Source organism: Canis lupus, chromosome 38 (genome assembly GCF_011100685.1).
Source record: "Canis lupus familiaris isolate Mischka breed German Shepherd chromosome 38, alternate assembly UU_Cfam_GSD_1.0, whole genome shotgun sequence".
NCBI lineage: Eukaryota > Metazoa > Chordata > Mammalia > Carnivora > Canidae > Canis > Canis lupus.
In genome coordinates, this window is record NC_049259.1 from 13,046,666 (window position 1) to 13,065,581 (window position 18,916).

Sequence of the window (18,916 nt, forward strand, 5' to 3'; positions counted from 1 at the left end):
AATATATATTTAGCATATTAATATGCTTTTCCATTAGCATCTAGAGAATAATAAAATAATTCTCATACATGGCAAGACGAACACACAAGAACAAGTAGGCTGGCATTCTCAGCGCTGACAAGGAAAATGTTGATGGAGCTGGTCATGATCTGAAAGGGTTAAGGCATGTCTTCAATAAAAGGAATTATGTCAAAAAAAAAATAAAATAAAATAAAAGGAATTATGTCAGAAACCACTGACATCCTGTGCTGTGCATTCCTTTACAAATCAAATCTAAAATTAGTGCTAACTTTTCCTACTTATATCCCAAATGGATATTAGCATAATAATTGGATATTTTTTTAACTTTTATTTTTTTATCCAGCACAGTATCTAACACAAAAGAGATGATCAATAGATAGGTTTTGAATCGACTGAATGAATCAACTTGCTGGCACTAGATCGAGGAAGTCATGCTAGACAAGCACACCCACAATATGTTATTCATTCCTTGGCTTAAAACCCTTCAATGGCTCTCCATTACCTACCTTTAGTCAAGTCCAAACATCTTCTGGTTATTTAGCTCCTACCTACATTTCTAGCTTCACTGCTCAGCAACATTTTTGCAAGTGTTGGGGGAATACAGTAACAACAGAAGTAAAATGAAATTTTGAGAGTAAAATATTAAGAGCAACACAAAATGGGATCAGAATAGAGAGATATGCAACATCGTTGGAAAGAGACAAAATTATTCCCTAAGTGATAAGATTTGCTGTAAACTGTCTGGATATATTAATTTATGTAAATGAAGGCTGTGTCCTTCAAAGAGGAGACAGAGTGGTGAACCATTGGACGTGGCATGAGAGAGAGAGTATTAATCAATAGACTTATTCATCAACGGGTCTCACTGGTAAGCTTCCGCCTACAGTGTGATGGTTGCATCAAACTATCTAGTATTTGGTTAAACTAGTTCTCACTACTCTAATTTCCTACTCTACCCACCAATCTTACAATTACAATGTGATTTTAGAAATATTAATACCTGGGTGGCCCAGGTGGCTCAGCAGTTTAGCGCTGCCTTCAGCCTAGGCAGGGCCTGATCCTGGAGACCCAGGATTGAGTCCCATGTTGGGCTCCGTGCATGGAGCCTGCTTCTTCCTCTGCCTGTGTCTCTGCCACTCTCTCTCTGTATGTCTCTCATTAAAAAATAAATAAAATCTTAAAAAAAAAAGAAATATTCATATCAAGCTATAAATCTGTATGTCCTACTAATTACTCTCTACACTTCGATGTCTCAAAAAAACTTTACATTCAGCATGTCCAAAAGTGGTCTAGTACCTCAACCAATTCTTTCTCCAATGTTCTGTGTCTTAGTAAGTGGCACTGCCATCCATCCGCATAAACCAGAAACCCTGGAGATTCCCACATTTGATCAATTCACCTTATTTCAAGTTCCAAGTACTATCAGTCCTAACATCTAGATATTTTTCTAACTCATTAATTTCTCTCCATCTCTGTTGTCATCACCCAAGTCCAAGTTACAGATAGCTCTCAGAAGACCTTGTTCCTACTTTTAATAGGGAAAGTATTTAGGAAATAATAAATTGATGTGTAAGTTATAAGGCTCTGCACCTATCCACTTCCACAGCTGAGCATGAGGATAACCATGCCCATGGGAGAAGTAGATGGAAATGACCAAGAAGTAGATGGAAATGACACACTTCTTAGCTTTGGGTCTTAAAGTTGATTTGCATAACCTCTGTAGACAGAAGACTCAGAAGTTAAGCCTTGGAGAGTACAAGTAAAGGAATTCTCAATTCCATAGCAAGATCTCTGGCTTGTAAACTAGATTTTTGTGTTTGACAACAGACCAGGAAAGAGAGAGTAAAGACAATGGAACTAGGGGGGAAAAGCCCTAGGTGACCTTTCCAGGCCGGAGTATCAAGAGAGGAAGAACAGAGGCAGAGACTGTAGTAGCACACCATGAAATATGTGTCTTGACTCTTTTCTCTGGAGTGAGGTACTGGAGCAGGTAGGCACTCCAAGAGTTGTTCTCCACTTCCTGTTTAAGACCACCTTCTTGCCTGGTGCTCCCCAACTCCCAACCTGGAACAACTAACTCAGCAGGGTATAAGTTGAAGGAACATGGGCAAGTGAAGAGGAAGACTGAGTCTAGCGACCCTTGGCATTAGTATAGTATGGAAGTGCTGAAAGTCCAGTGTGCTCTGTGGAGGGACATGGACAACCATGGATGGTCCTGGAAGGGGAGCCCACCGGGAGCCAGAGCTGGGAGGTGGTGGCAGCGAAGAGGACCCCAGGCCCTAACCGAGCTGAAATATGACAGACAGTTCATCTGGCCTAGAGTCAGCAGTGAGCAGATGTACAATGAGCCACCCCTGCAGAGGACAGTGGTAAGAACCCAGAAAGCCACCTCAAGCGAGCCGCACATGCAAATACCAGGCACTGGAAGCTCTCCCATTCCACTAGTGCCGTCCTGGGGAGGAGACTGAGCACTTACCTGGAAGGGACCTTTTTTTTGTTTGGTTTTGTTTTGTTTTAAGATTTTTATCCATTTATCCACGAGAGACACAGAGAGAAAGGCAGAGACATAGGCAGAAGGAGAAACAGGCTCCCTGTGGGGACATGGGACTCAATCCCAGGACCCCGAGATCACGTCCTGAGCCAAAGGCATCTCCAAGCCACCCAGCTGCCCCATGGAAGGGACCATTTTAAATGAAAGGAAATGATTTAAAATGGGAAGAGATGAGGATATCAAGTACTTCCCTGTTATACACTAAGATTAGGAACTTCCAGTGTGAGTAAATTTTCAGCCTCAACGTTCGCTTGTCCCTCCTGCTATCTGCTTTCAAGTTGTAGCCAGAATGGTGTTTGGACCATGAGTATCTAATTAAGCCATACGGATTATGGAAACCCTTCCAGGGTTTTCCTCTGCCCATTGGATAGAGATCAAAAACCTTAATGTGGCCAATAAGCCCTTCCTAGCAGGCCCTTCTATGCTGTCCACCACATTCTCTTGCTTCCTCCAGTTCCCCTCCCCTTTAATGACTCCTCTCCACTCACAATGGTCTTTAGAATTTCTTGAACGTGCATACTCTCAGCTTGTATTACCACCTCTAAAGTCCCTCCCTGACTCCAAATTCTATTCATCTTTTAACTAAGAATTTAACTTATTTTTTTCTTCAGGCAAGCTTTCTCTGCCTGTAATTTTTATCCCTGGAAAATTCCAGATTATATAAAAAACAAATTTCTTGACTTCAGGAATTCCCAGAGCCTTTACTATGCTATTGTGAATCTCCAAGCAGCAGGAAGAAACACACACCATTTCCTAGACATTTCTACCTGGAACACTTGTCTCTGTCTCAGAGAATTAGTCCCTTCAAGAAAGGGGCACTTGGGTGGCTGAGTGGTTGAGTATCTGCCTTTGGCTCAGGGTATGATCCTTGGTTCTGGGATCGAGTCCCACTATCGGGCTCCCTGCAGGGAACCTGCTTCTGCCTCTGTATGTGTCTCTGCTTCTCTTTCTGTGTCTCTCATGAATGAATGGATAAAATATTTAAAAAACAAAAAAAAGCAAGCAAGCAAGCAAACAAGCATTAGGTAAATGCTGAGTCATGACATTGACAGAACCTAGAATCATGTCTCCTCAAAGAACAGAGAATAACTAAAGTTAGCAAGCTTCCTTAGAGAAGAGAAGACATACTTTTCCCATGGTGGGAAAATTGCCATGTTGAATTTCTTTTGAGGAGGTGATAAAGTGGCCATACAGCACAAGAGGAAAAAGGGAAGAATAACTGGTGTGCCCATCAATCCCATCAAGGCGATCCAGAGGTGCCTGTGCTGGGTATTCATGATCTCCCCACTGCCCACTGCCCTGCACCCAATTCCACAGCCCCAGGCTGCAGCCTGAGCTCCAAGCACCTTCTCCTCAGGCCTATAGGCTGCACTAGAGTGGGTTCCAATCCAGGGAGAACAGCCAGTGACACTTATTAGAAGTCAACAGCAGCTATTCTGGCAATCAAAAAAAAGAGGCCACAAGAAAAGAAGCTAAGGCTGAATGGAGCAGAAAGGACAGCAAAAGCTTATCTTCTCTGCTCCCATTTGTGAAGACTCTATGCTCCGGGACAGAGGTGGCACCATTCTGGAGAAGCAAATAAGTAAATCTACAAATAGCAGGAATATGAGAAAACTTGCCATCAGAAGATTTATGGCATTATTCACATGGAGCAAACTTCACTGTAAGTTAGATGTGCTTGAACCCCATTCAAGGGAATTTAATAACTGAGATGTCAAAGAACCTTATTAGAAGGCAATCTTACCTATGTGATCCTCTGACCTAGACCCCGGGGATCATCTACAGTGACATGCCAAGATATGTGAGCCAGGGTGGTGGAAAAGAACTTTTGGCAACACAGCTTAATAAATGGATTTTTTGGCCCAGGGAAGTTGCTGATGTAGTAAAACTAGATGTGGTCCAACAAAAATTAGGTTGCACATGAGAAAGATCTTGATAAAATATAGCCGTTCCCCAGCAAAACTCCATTATTTCTATTAGATGGGACAGATCAGATAACCTGTGCTACTTTATCATCTGAGGTCATAGGTCACTTGGGGACAGCTCAAGTTTGAATAACAGATGGGGGTAAAACATTATGCATGTGAATGATTCCTCATCTGGAGGCTGCTGGCAGGAAAGTCAAGTATCTCCTCCTGCTTGAAAGAAACTCACAGAGAAGCTAATAATGACTATGGATCAGTTGAAGAAATGGCAACCTCCAAAAACCAACACTCTTAGAATAGCCTTACGGTTAGAAAACCAGAATCTTTAGGGCAGAAGGAGGAGATCTAGGTGAAGCATTGCCCAAACCAAGATATAGATCCAGCAGTCACATCTCCTCTGCTTGGTTACCGACTGTCTTTTCCTCAACATGCTTGTTTATAAATGGTCACAGCAAATGGGGCGCCCACTAAAGTAAGTCAGTCACTAAGCCAATAATTAAGAAATCAAGGGATAGTCATGGCCTAAAGTCGTGTCCCTAGGACCTGAGTGCCTACATCCCCTATTAAAAGACCTTTCTAGGATTCCACGTGATAAAAATGATGCCATTTAAAATGACTGGTCTGGTCAAGGAACATTGCTTTGGCCATCAGGTTATAAGTAGTCAGGTGTGGGGAAGAATCGTGAACAGAACAGACTCCAAGGTAGAAAAAGACCTTTTTTAAAAAAAAAAAAAAAAAAAGGTGTGCACATAGGCTGACAAAGGGTAAAAAGTGAAACTATGGAAGAAAGGTTTTGTGACAGACTTTTCTTCCTTATTTCACACCCAGGATCTAAGACCTATGTACTGGCCAACAAGCTGAAGTCAGCAGTTCCAGGTCCTCAGGTGATTCTGAGACAGGAGAGAACAGAGTAGGTAATGGGGGGCGGGGGAGTGGGTAAGACTGGGTCATTTGATAATTCTTGGCTTGAACCTATGAGGGTTTCCCTTCAGGTATTATCCTGAAGAAAGCTCCAGGCAACCTTAGGCTGATTCTTTACTTGTCACTTCTCAAAGGTGAATCAGTTCATGCTTACAATGGCTGACTCTGTGCTACTGTTCAAGTTCACACGCACCTTCTAATTATAAGGAACAGGCTTCTTGGGCTTCTCCAGGCAAAAGCTGAGAGGAAGCCAACATTATTTTTGCTGTTACTGCAACATCCAAATAATTTTCCATCTGTTAGAGTCTCAAATTAAAAGGGCAATGATTATGAGTGAACACATGCCCACCGGCATGGACCATGGTTTATGTATGTTTCTGAGACAGTCACTGTGCCATTTTCTGGCCTGAGGTGAAAAAGAGGCACACAGAATAGGACTTGACCTGAGAGACAGGAGAGCTGGCTCACGTATTGACCATACTTTTGAATAGCTAAGTGGCAGCCTGCAAAAGCAACTTAACCCATCAGGATTCCTGTTTCCCGTTTACAAAATACTCAAAAGCTCTGCAGAAAGAACAAAGGCAAGAGTATGGAAAGCGTTTTGAACAATACCCTGCTAGAATCATTTCAAGGTGTACAGGAAGACATACTTCCTGTACACGCAAGAATACCAATGAATGGAACATGGAAATCTACCTTGGATTTTGAGCAATGTTTGAAGAAGTGTCACGGGATGAATTGGGGTGATTCAAAACAGACTGAATTTCAGATCTGGTAAGAAAGTAATCTGCACATATCCAGCCACATGAGGCAACCTTGAAGCAGAGGCAGAGGGGCAAGCCTCAGTGACTGGATGCATCCCTCCACAACAAGGGACACTCCCTCTGTAAATTATTCCAAACGAATGCCTCGTTACAACAGGGGTACTAACCACGTGTTACACACATGCTGCAATGTTACTGTCTCCCACCTTTCTAAAATGATCTAAGAAAGATCTGTGTGTTTGGAACCAGGTATTTCAGAACATCTCGGACAAAACATCCAAGAGTCCTTCAAACAAACTATAAGCTCTCCTTGACTTGATGGAATGTTTCCAGACTCCCTAAGGGTAACTGGTAGTCAGTGACCAAATAAGCACTTGGAGAAAAGGACAGTTGGTTCCAGGGGTGGGGCAAAATGAGGACCATAATCTGGTTGACTGAGAGTTAACTGCAGCAGGGCATTCCTTAAATGGTTTCTCAGAGGCACTTTGGGCAGTTGGGTAAGGAATCCCATGTCTTCCATCCAGAATCCATGGACTAATCACCCTTAAGCACCAAGAGGGCTCTTGCATATTATGGGAGTTTTGTTGAAAATAAATAGGCCACCTGGAAATGAACACGGAGAACAAGCGATTCTTTTCTTTCATCTTCCTTCACTCATTCTTCCTCAATCAGAGCAAAATTACATGTCTCAAAGCAGTTGCCAAAAGAAAAAAAAAAAAAAAAAACAACCCTCAAAATGCTGTGGAAAAATTGTGCGATTCTTGTTCTAGTCATTAGACCTCTACAGAATTATTCAAGAATATTAAAAGTACTTTTTATACATGCTCCAGAACTTATTTATTTCGTCCCAATTTGATGGATATGATAAATAAATTAATGGTCTTGTTCCTAAAATATGGTGGTTGTTTTTGTTCTGTTTTGTTTTGTTTTTCACTCTGACAGTATCAAAGAGTCTTTTTGTGTTCTTCTAAGAGCTACCAAAGGGCTGGCTATAGTCATGGTTATTATCGCCAGAGATTGGGGCAACATGGTAAGGAGGGGTTGGCACATTTTTCCAGGAGTAAGGGCATTTGGAAACTCCATGGTGGGTCCCCATGGCACAAAGGCTCTTGTGTACGGTACGGCTTTACAAGAAGGGCTCAGCCGATTCCTCAGCAGCTGTGAAGTTGTCAGCCGTGGCATTCTTTACAAAGCTGGGTGGCTGCTCACTGCTGACATGTTCAGTTTTGAGCTCTGAAAAAAAAAAAAAACCCTCACTGGAATGTTGAGCTAGGCAAAGATAGCAGATGCCCAAAATGAAAAAGCCCATCATACATCAGGTGCTTAAGAACCTTCTGGAAACTATTGAAAAAGCATGAGTATTTTTCTACTAAGGTTGCACTTAGCCATTTCAGGTGCTTTTCATCCAAATCCCTCAACTTCCCCCTCCTGAACCTTGACAGCCAGACTCGAGACGATCCAATAGGCTATCGATCATATTCTCTTCTAAAGGTCACACTGGGAGAAGCATAAATGCCAGACAAACCGCACACTTCTCTAAGGAAGATGCACATTTCATTTACTTTCCTATTTAATCTCCTATGGGCTTTCAGCAAGACATGCAAATATCTTGGAAATGACCATGTTAGCTTTGATCCCACACTTGTGATCATTTTCTGAGGTGCTCTCAGTTTGGAGCTCCAAAAGAAAGGACAAAGTGCATGTGGCAATCTTCCTCGACTCCATTCTAAGCAAAGAAGACAACTCGAAAGCAAGTTTTGGTATCTTCTAACAGAAGAAAAACAGTGTCCCTCTGAGAGCATTGCACACCAGTTCCTAGGACTAGATCTTGCCACAACAGTGTCTATTTAGGTAGTAATGACCCGAACAAAGCTAAATGTATGGCTATTGTGGTTGTTATAAGGGTGCCTGGCAATAAAATACTATGCCTTAGCAAATAAAGAGACATAGGAGGTGAAGAAAGGTCAGAGAAAAAAACAGATGAGGAATCAATGTCAAAAGAGGTCACTTTATGAGCTTCAAAGGGAGCTACAGTCATTGATTATAATATCACTGAAACAACACAGGCACTGTGAGATCTGAAATTACATTTCCAGTCTGAATTTATAGAACTCGCTGCAGACTCTCGTTGTGATTGTGGCACATTAATGGAAGCCTACCAAGTAAGCATGATTTAGATGGACGCAGGTGAGGTGAATTCAGTTTTTCCTGGGTTTGTATAACTAGGTGCATGATCTAGAAAGATTTGGAAGAGGTTTCTTCTTTAATTTCAGAGACGTTGCTGGTAATAGCTGGGGGCGAGAATTATCTTTGAAAAACTCAAATTAGATTATGGCACACCCTTGCTTACAAATCACAGATAGCCCTTTCCTTCATGCAGGATAAGGGATGGAATCCTTAGATAATATGCAAGCCTGCTCTTATGAGACCACCACAGCCTTCTTTTCTGACTTCACCCCATATGTCAACCATACCAAAATTCTCTCCATTTTCCAAAGTCAACATACACTTTCCTACATCTAGGTCTTCATACAACTGTTTTTTAGCTGAAATGCCCTCTCTACCCTGATAAATTATTCTGATTCTCTTTCCCTATTTCTTCACCATGGCAGATCCTGGGCTCATCACACCCTATTTCATTTTTTTCTGGGTATACAGGTATACTACCTTTTTTCATATTCCCTTGCTGTCAAGTAGTTTTACATGACTGAACCCTGCCCAGTGGCATGTGGGTAGAAATGATGCATGTATGACACTACTGATCCCTAAAATCCTCCTCTGGGGTACTCTATGACCTCTCTCTTCCAGTGCCTCAGATTCTGGGGCCCTTGGGGATGGTCCTGGATCCTCAAATAACTACTTAAAGCAGAGCACCCTACTCACCCTACCCTCCAATCCAGTCATATGCAGCATAAATGAGAAATAGTTTAAGACACCAAGACATTTAGGAGGTTTGTTTTAGCAGGTTGTCTACTTTAACCAATGCGCTCTATCAGATATTAACTGTATTTTATCTCCTGCTATTGTGGTTATTTTTATGGAATGCCATGGTGTTGGCTTTTGGAAGAAGTCTAGTTATAAGTAAAAACTCATATTTATTGAAGAAAAGAAAAGTTGAACTTATATCTAAACAAAAAAACCAAAATGATGCAAAATCTTTTTTTTTTTTTTTTTTCCATTTCTGAGCTGACTAGCTGAGTTGGCTAGAACATGGTGCCACTGAAATTGCATTCATGGGTTACACTCTATAGGAGGTAGTCATCTTATACAGAAGAAAGCCTTTCTGGAGAGCCAGGCTGCTTCCCTTTTCCTGGATGCATGCCACTAATCATATAGGGCACTGCCTGAATGACCACAAAGGGAGAGAATTACAGAAGCCTGTGGGCAGCAATGGCAGCACAGTTTTTCAATCCTTCAACAAAATAAAAATAGAACGCCTAGACAATAAAACCCAGAGCTCTCGGACAACTTTTAAAACAAAATAGGAGATGAAATGTCTTCATGAGTCCCAAACCAGCTGATTGGGCAAACCACCAATGACCACAAATCCTATGTGGAATCAGCATCTGGATGACAGGAAGAAGGAAATAATGGAGCAGCATCTCATGGACCTAAGAACAGAAGAACCATAAAACAGTCCACAGTACTCACTGGAAAATTCAGTGGGCACATTTGAAACAACAGCTATAACTGGAAGGAGGTTTGTCCTTTTTAACACCTAAGTGCAAGGGGTGCATGGTAAGTAGAACTGAAAGAAAGAGCACAGTTTAGTTGCTACAACTGTCAAGCCACCAGGGTTCCCTTCCAGAATCAGCTCCCACTAATGAGAAATTTCTGCAAGTGCCATCAAAGTTGAGCAGTACAGAATAAAAGATCTGAAAGAAAGAGATTTAGATCAAAGTGGCAAGAGGAAAAGCAGCCAGGAAGAATCTACCATATTTTTGTACTCTATACTAAACACACACACACACACACACACACACACACACACACACAGGGAAAGCTCTGTTTCCTGAACCTACAACTCGGTCTAAAAGGTCAGGAAAATTAATTTCACATAAAAATGAACAATGGAAAAGGACCAAGGTCAAATCCCATTCAAAGTTATTATAATTACAAAAATGAGTAAGGAACAGAAAAACATCCCTAGAGACAACAAAAGAATGCTGGAAAGGCAGTCTCATAAAACAGATCAAAACTATAATCTGTCATTCCAAAAGAAGCTTAAAAACATTAAGAAAAGATACAAAATATGAAAGAACAGCATGGTCAGATTGGAAGAATTTATGAATATGGTGACAGGACTCAAAAAAGAATTAGTAGCAAAAGGAAAAAAATAACTTCATAAATGCCAACTAAACTAGGGACAAATAAACAACAGATAATTCCTTAATAAAAATAAAAAATAAAAAGGAGGGGAGGTAAAAAGTAAAAAAGAAAGAGATAAAAAGGTTTGATAAATAGACAGTAAAGATAAGCAAAGAAATGGAACATAGGGATAAAAAGAGATTCTGAAGAAGAAATCAAAGCAAGGGAATATAACACTAGTATTATAATGACTATAATTCAATAAAACTTCCTGAAAATTTTTTTAAAAACTTGAAATGACATTGAATAATTATACCATGCACCTGACAATACTGAACCCCAAAAACATGTTGACACGTGTTCTAATAAAACTCTTTGGGTACATGACTTACAGTGTAAAGAAAATTGAGTTATCGTCAGATTTTTCTAAAGTGATGCATTAGGCCAGAAGAAAATTAAGTTGCCCATTTGATATACTAGAGGAAAGAAAATAATTTTATATCCAGCCAAACTGACTTGCAAGTATAAAGGGCTCAAAGGAACTGTTACAGATATAAACCAGTACTGAAAGATCATTGTTCCCATGAATCCTTTCTGAAGAACATACTAGAGAATGAGCTTCCGGCAATCAAAACAATTAGAAAGACCATCAACATAAACACTGGTGGTACATATTAAAATATATAATAGCCTGTGGAATTATAATTAAAAGTATGCCAAGAGGTAGAGAAGCAAAGTACCCAATGGTTCTATGTTCTGACCAGTTACACACAGCACAGCTATTTTAAAATGAGGGAAGGATGCAAAAATGAGGAACTATATGCAAAAAAAGTTTTAATGTTTTCAATAACTACATTGGTACTAGTATTGGTATTGCTCTCCCGGACTAGTGTGTGGCTAACATAGTATAAAACAAGTGGGTAACTATGCGCTATTGTAATTCTATTATCCCCTATGTCCTTGTCAATCAAGATTCTTGGGAAAGGAAGGATATAGAAATGTAATGCAGAAGAGGTTATATAAAACTCTATACTCTCAATTTGGATTGAAGTATCAATATGAACTCATAAATTCATAAAATATTTAATAAAAATATAGGTATACCTATATTTTATGCATTTATTTGATAAATAGGTAGGTAGGTGGATAGATAGATCCATTGATTGATCAATCAATTGACTGAGCAAACCCCAATCCTGTCCTCTACAAAGACTCAGGAAACAATGAACAACCCAGCGGCAATGAGCATCCCTAGCACCCAGACTATAGTCTTGGAATAACATTTCTTACCTAAAGAAATGAGGTCTTCTTGAACAAAAGGCTGATTCCAGATCTAGGACAGGAAATGTACAAGAGGAACTTGGAACTTACTGTATTATTATACAGCAGGGAAGTTATCAAAGGCTCTTAAGGCAATGGCCAAAGGACTCAAGGTCCAACCTGAAGAGGTGCTCCCTGGTTAAAGTGGGACAATATGAGCTTCAATAAGGATTACCTTGCCAGCCACACCTGTGGTCTTGCCAAAGGAATCAAACCTGAGTGTAATCCAGTCTCTGGATCCAGCTGCCAATTTGCAGGAAACGCAGGGGACGGGGGACTGTGATGAACTGCACTATGAGTTTGCAGTCAGTAAAACTCAGGCTCAGGGAAAGTCTACAGGTCAAATGGCTCAGGTTCCTCAAGAGATAAACTGTAAGGAGATAAAAAGGATTAAGGAGGAACTTAAACAAGTAAAAGAGATTCATAAGGCATATCTTTTTCTTTTTAAATGGGCAAGGCTATAGCATTTGGGGATGCACACTGGGTTGATGGGTGAATTTCTAAAAATATAATGACGTGATTATTATAATAGGATGATGATTACCTATGAGGGGTACAAAAGGCTGTGACTGGTGAGGCTTATGGGCAGCAAAATTCTAGTTCTTGTCCAGGCTATACAATATATACATAATTTTCATATAAATACACACACATATGTATAACAATTTATACAATATAATTACAATATATAAATATACAATATTCAATCAGGACCTTCATTTGATTCATGCAGTTTTTCTATTTGCGTATTATTTACAATAAAAATATATATTTTTAAAAGATTGTGTTTCTCACTGCCATCCAATCTCCTACTGAGAAGTCACTGCAAAACACATGGTTGGAGTGAAGAATGCTAGGAAATGATGACTGTCATACTGTGAAGGTCAACAAAAGTCTTTGCAGAGTTATATTTAACGTGGAAGATAATGTAGATCCTCTTAAAGGTTTTCACGAGTCCAGTGATCGCCCCTTTTCTCTGAACTTCTTAATGTCTCCATCATTTACTTGATTCTCATATTTGTATAATTAAGCTGAGATTGCTGAAGGAAAACGATGCAGGCTAAACCCTGACAATAACACTGTGGTCCTACTGGGGTGAAAGGGGATGAACCAGTGCCCTTATCGTTGTGAAGCTACCTCAAGCCCATTTACTGGGATTTAACAGAAATCTGCTCATTGTGTTTCATACATTAAATTAAGCTTATCCCGAGCTTTTGCTTTTCCAAGCATCTAAATTGCTCTCTTTCTCAGGGAATATGCCAGGACTCATGAGAAAAGAGTCAACTTAGAGTTATAAAATCAAAACGAGATTGAACACCAGAGAGAGAAAGAGATAGACGCAAGGGAATAAATGCCTCTGAGTATGCCTGAACAATCAAAACAAATTTACAGGTATATTCCTGAGACTGTAGAGAACACATCCCTTAGAAATGATTATTTTATACCCATTATTCTATTTTTAAAAATATCAAACTTTCACAGGTATGCTGCAATATTTAGTATGCTAAATATTTTTAGTGGCCATAAAGAATAATCATGGGGATTTTGCGGATTTGTTCTTTTTTTCCCCAAAAGGTCTTAAGTTCTTCTACTCCAAATTATCCATCCAGTGGGATTTTCAGGAGGTAATAATGTGTAAAATTCTCCTCGTTCAAGACTAAGACAAAAAATGAAGCTTTTAAAATTGCCAGTGTCACAGTTAGGATAAAATGGCCTGCCAATCACCAGAGCATAATTCAGCCCCATACTATAAAAGGACTACTCCTCAGTTCTTTCGGAAATAGGTAAGACATTAAATCATAAATAAAGAACAAGATCTAACAACAAGAAAGAGAAAATATAAAGCAAAGTAGCTAAGTGCATGTAAATAAGTACCAAATTTAACAGACACGAGTAAAACAAACCTCACAAGAGCCATCTTTCCCAGGACTGCTTTCATGCTTCTAATTCAGAGGAAATGAATGGGCTCATCTCATCCTTAAATATGGAATAAAAAGACAGTTGCGCTGGACTGCAGAAGAGGCAAGCCCAAATTCACAGAGGTTTTATTAAAAACAGGAAAAGGTCAGTCCTCTTCCCCCAAAGGAATGTCCAGGGCTTGTCAGAATTATTACTCCAAGATAGTTTCTTTATTAAATTCACTGTGCAGAAATAGAAAGACAAGGCTGGGGAGAACCAGAAAGACCCGGGAAGTCTTACTTTAGTCTAGCCACAAACTAAACTCAATGCAGGATACGAGCAATTAGCATCCTCTTCACCGAATCTACAAACCTTCTATGTTTTGAAACCCAGAGTAAACCCTTAACGAACTCAGAAATGGTATCATTAAATAATCCTTGCTCTTTCCCCCAAAATAAATTCGAAGGGATAGGCCAGGCACAGCCTCTGCGACAACCTCCCTGCTACCAAGGACGTGAAACAGCCCCCTACTTTCTAACCTACCTTTGCTTCTAGTTAAAACCAAGTGTTAGTTAATGAATTAGTTTGAGCGAATTTATAGATCGAGGGCAGCCCAGCCCTGCCTTGTTTAGCAAACATTTTTCAACATGGGCAGTCACGGGGAAATCTCAAACCCAAGTTAAGTGCCAACTTAAAATGGATTCCTGAGACACCCCTGGCGTGTGAATTAATTCTATTTGTATTAATATTGGGAATGTCACGCAGGATGCTGCAGCTGGTTTTGCGTGTCGCTCGGGCACTCTCTCCACAGCGTTTTTATCATTAAAATGACCATGGTTTGAAAGCTGTGGCCTACTCTGGGAGAGACTTTACAAGACTGAAAAGGATGAAGAGCTGAAAATTTCTCCCCTGGTCTCTGCCCATTAAACATCCTGGCTTCTCAACAGCAGGCTACGTTCTGGTGTCAACGAACAGGGCACCCTATTCAATTTCAGTGCAGTGAGGGGTTGGAGTGATCCTGTCTCTTTACATCTCATATCACACCACTTGCAGAAAAGTCAACAGATCAGCTGCTCCGAAATCATGCCCACCACTCAGGCCTGGGAACACACACACACAAAAAATACTCCTTGTAAGTAGGTAAAAAAAAAAAAAAAAAAAAAAAAAAAAAAAAAAAAACACCTGGCAGAGCAAATGGGTTCTCCAGAGCTACAGTCAAAGGGGAGTGTCAGAGATTAGAGACCTCTTTGGATACCTGCAAACCAGAGCTACTGTTTTTTGTGACAACAGGGACAAGGCCGGTTTGGATCGGCAAAAACGGGGTAGAGACAAATACCTCTTGTCAGTTTCTAGTTGCAAATATTTCCTAACATCAAACATTTTTAAGGCTTAGAAACGAAAACATCACCTGACTTGGGTTGTATTTTCTTTCCCTTCCAAGTTTCTGGTGGAGATGTCAATAGATTCGAAAGAACAATAAGGACAAGGCTCATGCCCCTTGATCAACCCTTACTTAACCAGTCAAAAAAGAACCAGTATGTACTGATGTGACCAGCTCTTTACTCCCTCAGCCGAGATCCGACAACAGCAGGATCCTTTTCTGGGAGAGTATCTGATGTGGGCTTTGGGGTTTTACATATCGTTACCCCTCCTTTCCTCCTCCTTCTTTAATGGGTTCTAGAAAAAGCACAGGAGATTGCAGTTTCAGCAGACAGGGAAAAGAGGGTTGATATGCTTTACATAGTTATTTTTATATTTAATCCAAGAGCAAGAGAGGCCTAAGCAACCCAGCTGACTCTAAAAAGCATTTTAGGAAGTTGGCAACCGAACAAGCCACCTCCTGCTATCTCCCACGGTGAAGTAACTGTATCCGGGGTATAGATATGTTCGTCAAAGATATCAATAGCACAGATAATTAAGTTAGTGCAGCGAACTATCCACATGCTTTGAAGTGTGGATACAGTTGGTGTGCTAACCTTTCCCTCACCTGATAGGCTAAGCCTACAATCTCCTCACACATGTTAACAATCTCGCGACCTTTGGTCCACCCTCATTATCACATTATTTAGGTTACCCAACCATGTGGGGCCTACCAGAAAAGGGCCTGCTTATAAACTGCGAGAGTGAGTTAACAGGCTCATCCTCCAGGATGAGAAGAACCTGCAAGCAGGGAGCCTAGAATTTTCTAGATTTAGCTGAACTGCTGCAGGAGGAAAAAGACCATCACGGAACGGGACAGGGTGCTGGCCAACCCTGTGCTCCTCAAATTCTGAAGTGCATGAGAGTCACATGAGGTGTTTCTAAAAATACGAGTTACTGGATCCCACTCTCTAGAGACTCTTATTCAGACCATTGGGCTAGAGGCATGGAATCTGCATTTTAATGAGTCCAGAGGTGATTCTAAGCCGGTAGTCCCTGGGCTACATTTTTTACAAAGCTAAGTACAGAGTCAATTCTCCTAAGACTCCAGTAGGACATCCAGTGGCATTACCCCAGAAACCAGCAAACCTTTTTTACCCATTAAATTTCGGGCTTTGCATATTTTACATCTTTTAATCTTGTGTGTCTATATATTTAAGATTTGTTTCATTTTACAGTCATGGAAACTGAGCAACATTAAGTAATTTGATCCAAGGTCACAAGTTAATAAGTGGCAAAGCCAGGCACAGAACCCAAATCTGCTGCTACCGAATGGAACCACGGACAGTCACAGGGAGAAGTCTCAAAGGAGCTACAGTCCCTCCTGGTGTGGATGTAATTCACCTGCATTTCAGGCCTTTCCTCCACAGAAGACAAGAGTGAGTGGGACCAGGAGCTCGAGAAGGGGCTAAAGCTCACCTGTGCAAAATATCAGAAGTCCCCCAAAGCAGGGGCATCCTTTCGGAGCATTTTATTGCGACTTGCTGAACAAAATAACCTACATGAACCGCATGCGGGAATCAGCCTTTAGACATAGAGAAGCCTGCTACAAATAAAAAATGAAGCAGAAAATAAAGAGTATGTGAATTGGGCCTCTTTCTAGACCACTCTGTACCCCAACTATGCCAGTCACTATACAGACCCCTCCCAACCGGAATATATCCTTACTGTATTGATTTTGGGTTTTTAAACGAGGAAGAAAAAGGGGCAAAATGGTGACAAGAGTAAGCCACAAAAAAAAAAAAAAAAAAAAAAAAAAGGACCTGAGTGCCATCTTTCCTCAGTGCCACTACCAGGCTTAGGGTTTCTACACCCCCTTGACGGAAAGGCCTTTTACAGTAAGAAAAAGGCAGATGTGTTTCAACTGCTACAGGAAGATAAATAGCCTAGGATATCCATTAGTGCCCCATAAATCCTGCTGCTCAGAATGCTGATATATTTCTAGTGATTTGTGATGTTTTCCTTTCCGGGTTTTGATGGCAACTGAGGTTTAATACAATAGACCAGTTCGCCAAAGGTAAGACGTGTCAGCTATGACAAACTTAACTCTCTGAACTCAAAGCCCTCGGTTGGTGTGAAAGCAGTAAACCCAGCTAACTTCCCAATTCCCATAAGAAACCCCCCCTGGGAATATGACCTTCATTGTGGCATTTCCAGGGAAAATTTCATTGTTCAGTGTGTTCTTGGAGACTCTCCCATGAGGCTTGCTTAGAGAAATTTTACCTATTTTTCTTTCAAACATGAGGTTTTAGTGGATTAAATCCACTCTGATGGTAAAATTAAAAAAAAAAAAACTTATCTATTTTTGAGAGAGAGAGAGAGACAGCATGAGCAGGAGGGGCAGATGGAGAAGGAGAGGAAATCTCAAGCCAACTTCATGCTGAGTCCAAAGCTCGACATGGGGCTCCCATCCCAGGACCCTGAGACCATGACCTGAGACGAAATCAAGAGTCACACACCTAACTGATTGAGCCACCCAGGGGCCCCTTAAAGGGAGAGCTTCCTATCCCTTGAAAACTCTAGGAAAGAGACTCAGAGGACAACCCACTTAGAAGGTAAGGGCAGCAGGTGTAAGCAACCACTTGGTATTTCCAAGGCTGAGCTGTGGTGGATACTTCCCTTCTGTCATTTACACATCACCTGATGACCAGTTCAGTCAAGAAAAGCTAGTGGAGAGGGAAACCCAGACGAGCATGGGACCCAGTGCAAAACTGGCAAGCAGAGAGATATAAAACCATTTTTGCTTGCACCCTCTAGAAACAAATAAAAACCTGCTTTATGATGGCAATCCTAGTTTCCCAGAGAAGCATTTTTTGCAATAATAGCACCATAGAATAAAAGCTTGAGCAACCAGGGGCATTTAGAGAAGCAAAGCCTTCCTCTTTCCAAATATATTGTTGTCAGTGCTACCAGTACTCTGTTCCTTACACTTCCTGCCAGGAGCTCACCTTATTCCTACAGGCTCAAGTATTAAAGTGTCTGAGTCCTGAAGGGCACAGACAGGGTACCTCTTCAATAGAGGCCCTTTGAGGATTAACTGAATCACTGTATGGACAGATACTTTGGACAGCATCTGGTACATAGTAAGCTCTATAAAAGTCAGCTATCAATATTGTTGGAATTGTGATCATTATATGTAGCTAAATTAGCCACAACACATATATTACACTCCAAATAGTCTCTAAAGCAAGTATATGATGTGTTTGTACTTTCCACCTTTATCCTATATCCCAGGGGGAAACTTCTAATTAAAAAAAAAAAAAAATCAGCCAGGGCCGCCTGGGTGGCTCAGTGGTTGAGCATCTGCCTTCGGCTCAGGTCGTGATCCCGCAGTCCTGGGATCGAGTCCCACACCGGGCTCCCTGCAGGGAGCCTGCTTCGCCCTCTGCCTGTGTCTCTGCCTCTCTCTGTGTGTGTCTCTCATGAATAAATAAGCAAAATTCTTTTTTAAAAATCAGCCATTTAAAAAAATCTGAAAATAGTTAAGGTACCCACCTTCTCCTTTACCTTTTAAACTTTGGAAGAATCTAGAAGGCGGCTTCTCAACACCGTCGACATTTTAGATTGGATAATTCTTTGTTGTATGGGGGGCTACCCTATGAATTTTATGTTCAGCAGCATCTTTGGTCTCTACTCATTAGATGCCAATAGCACCTGTTTCCCATCAAAAGATGTCCTCAAATATCCCTGGGAGTTGGGTGGGTAAAACTGTCCTTAGCTGAGAACCACTGGCCTAGCATTTTGAAACAGATGAGTGAACCACAGATACAAATGCTCTAAAATACGCC

General features: G+C 40.9%; 1 protein-coding gene across 15 annotated transcripts in view; it reads right to left on the minus strand.

The window, feature by feature from the left end:
* Positions 1 to 18,916, minus strand: part of ESRRG (estrogen related receptor gamma) — a 615,477-nt gene that overhangs the window by 529,570 nt on the left and 66,991 nt on the right. For 6 of the 15 annotated variants that reach the window (XM_038586132.1, XM_038586149.1, XM_038586145.1 and 3 more), the window contains one exon: positions 11,986 to 12,180. The exons of the other annotated variants lie outside the window; for them this stretch is intronic. The gene's annotated coding sequence lies outside the window, so the exon portion shown is untranslated. The remainder of the gene's footprint in view (positions 1 to 11,985; positions 12,181 to 18,916) is intronic. 15 annotated transcript variants of the gene reach the window in all.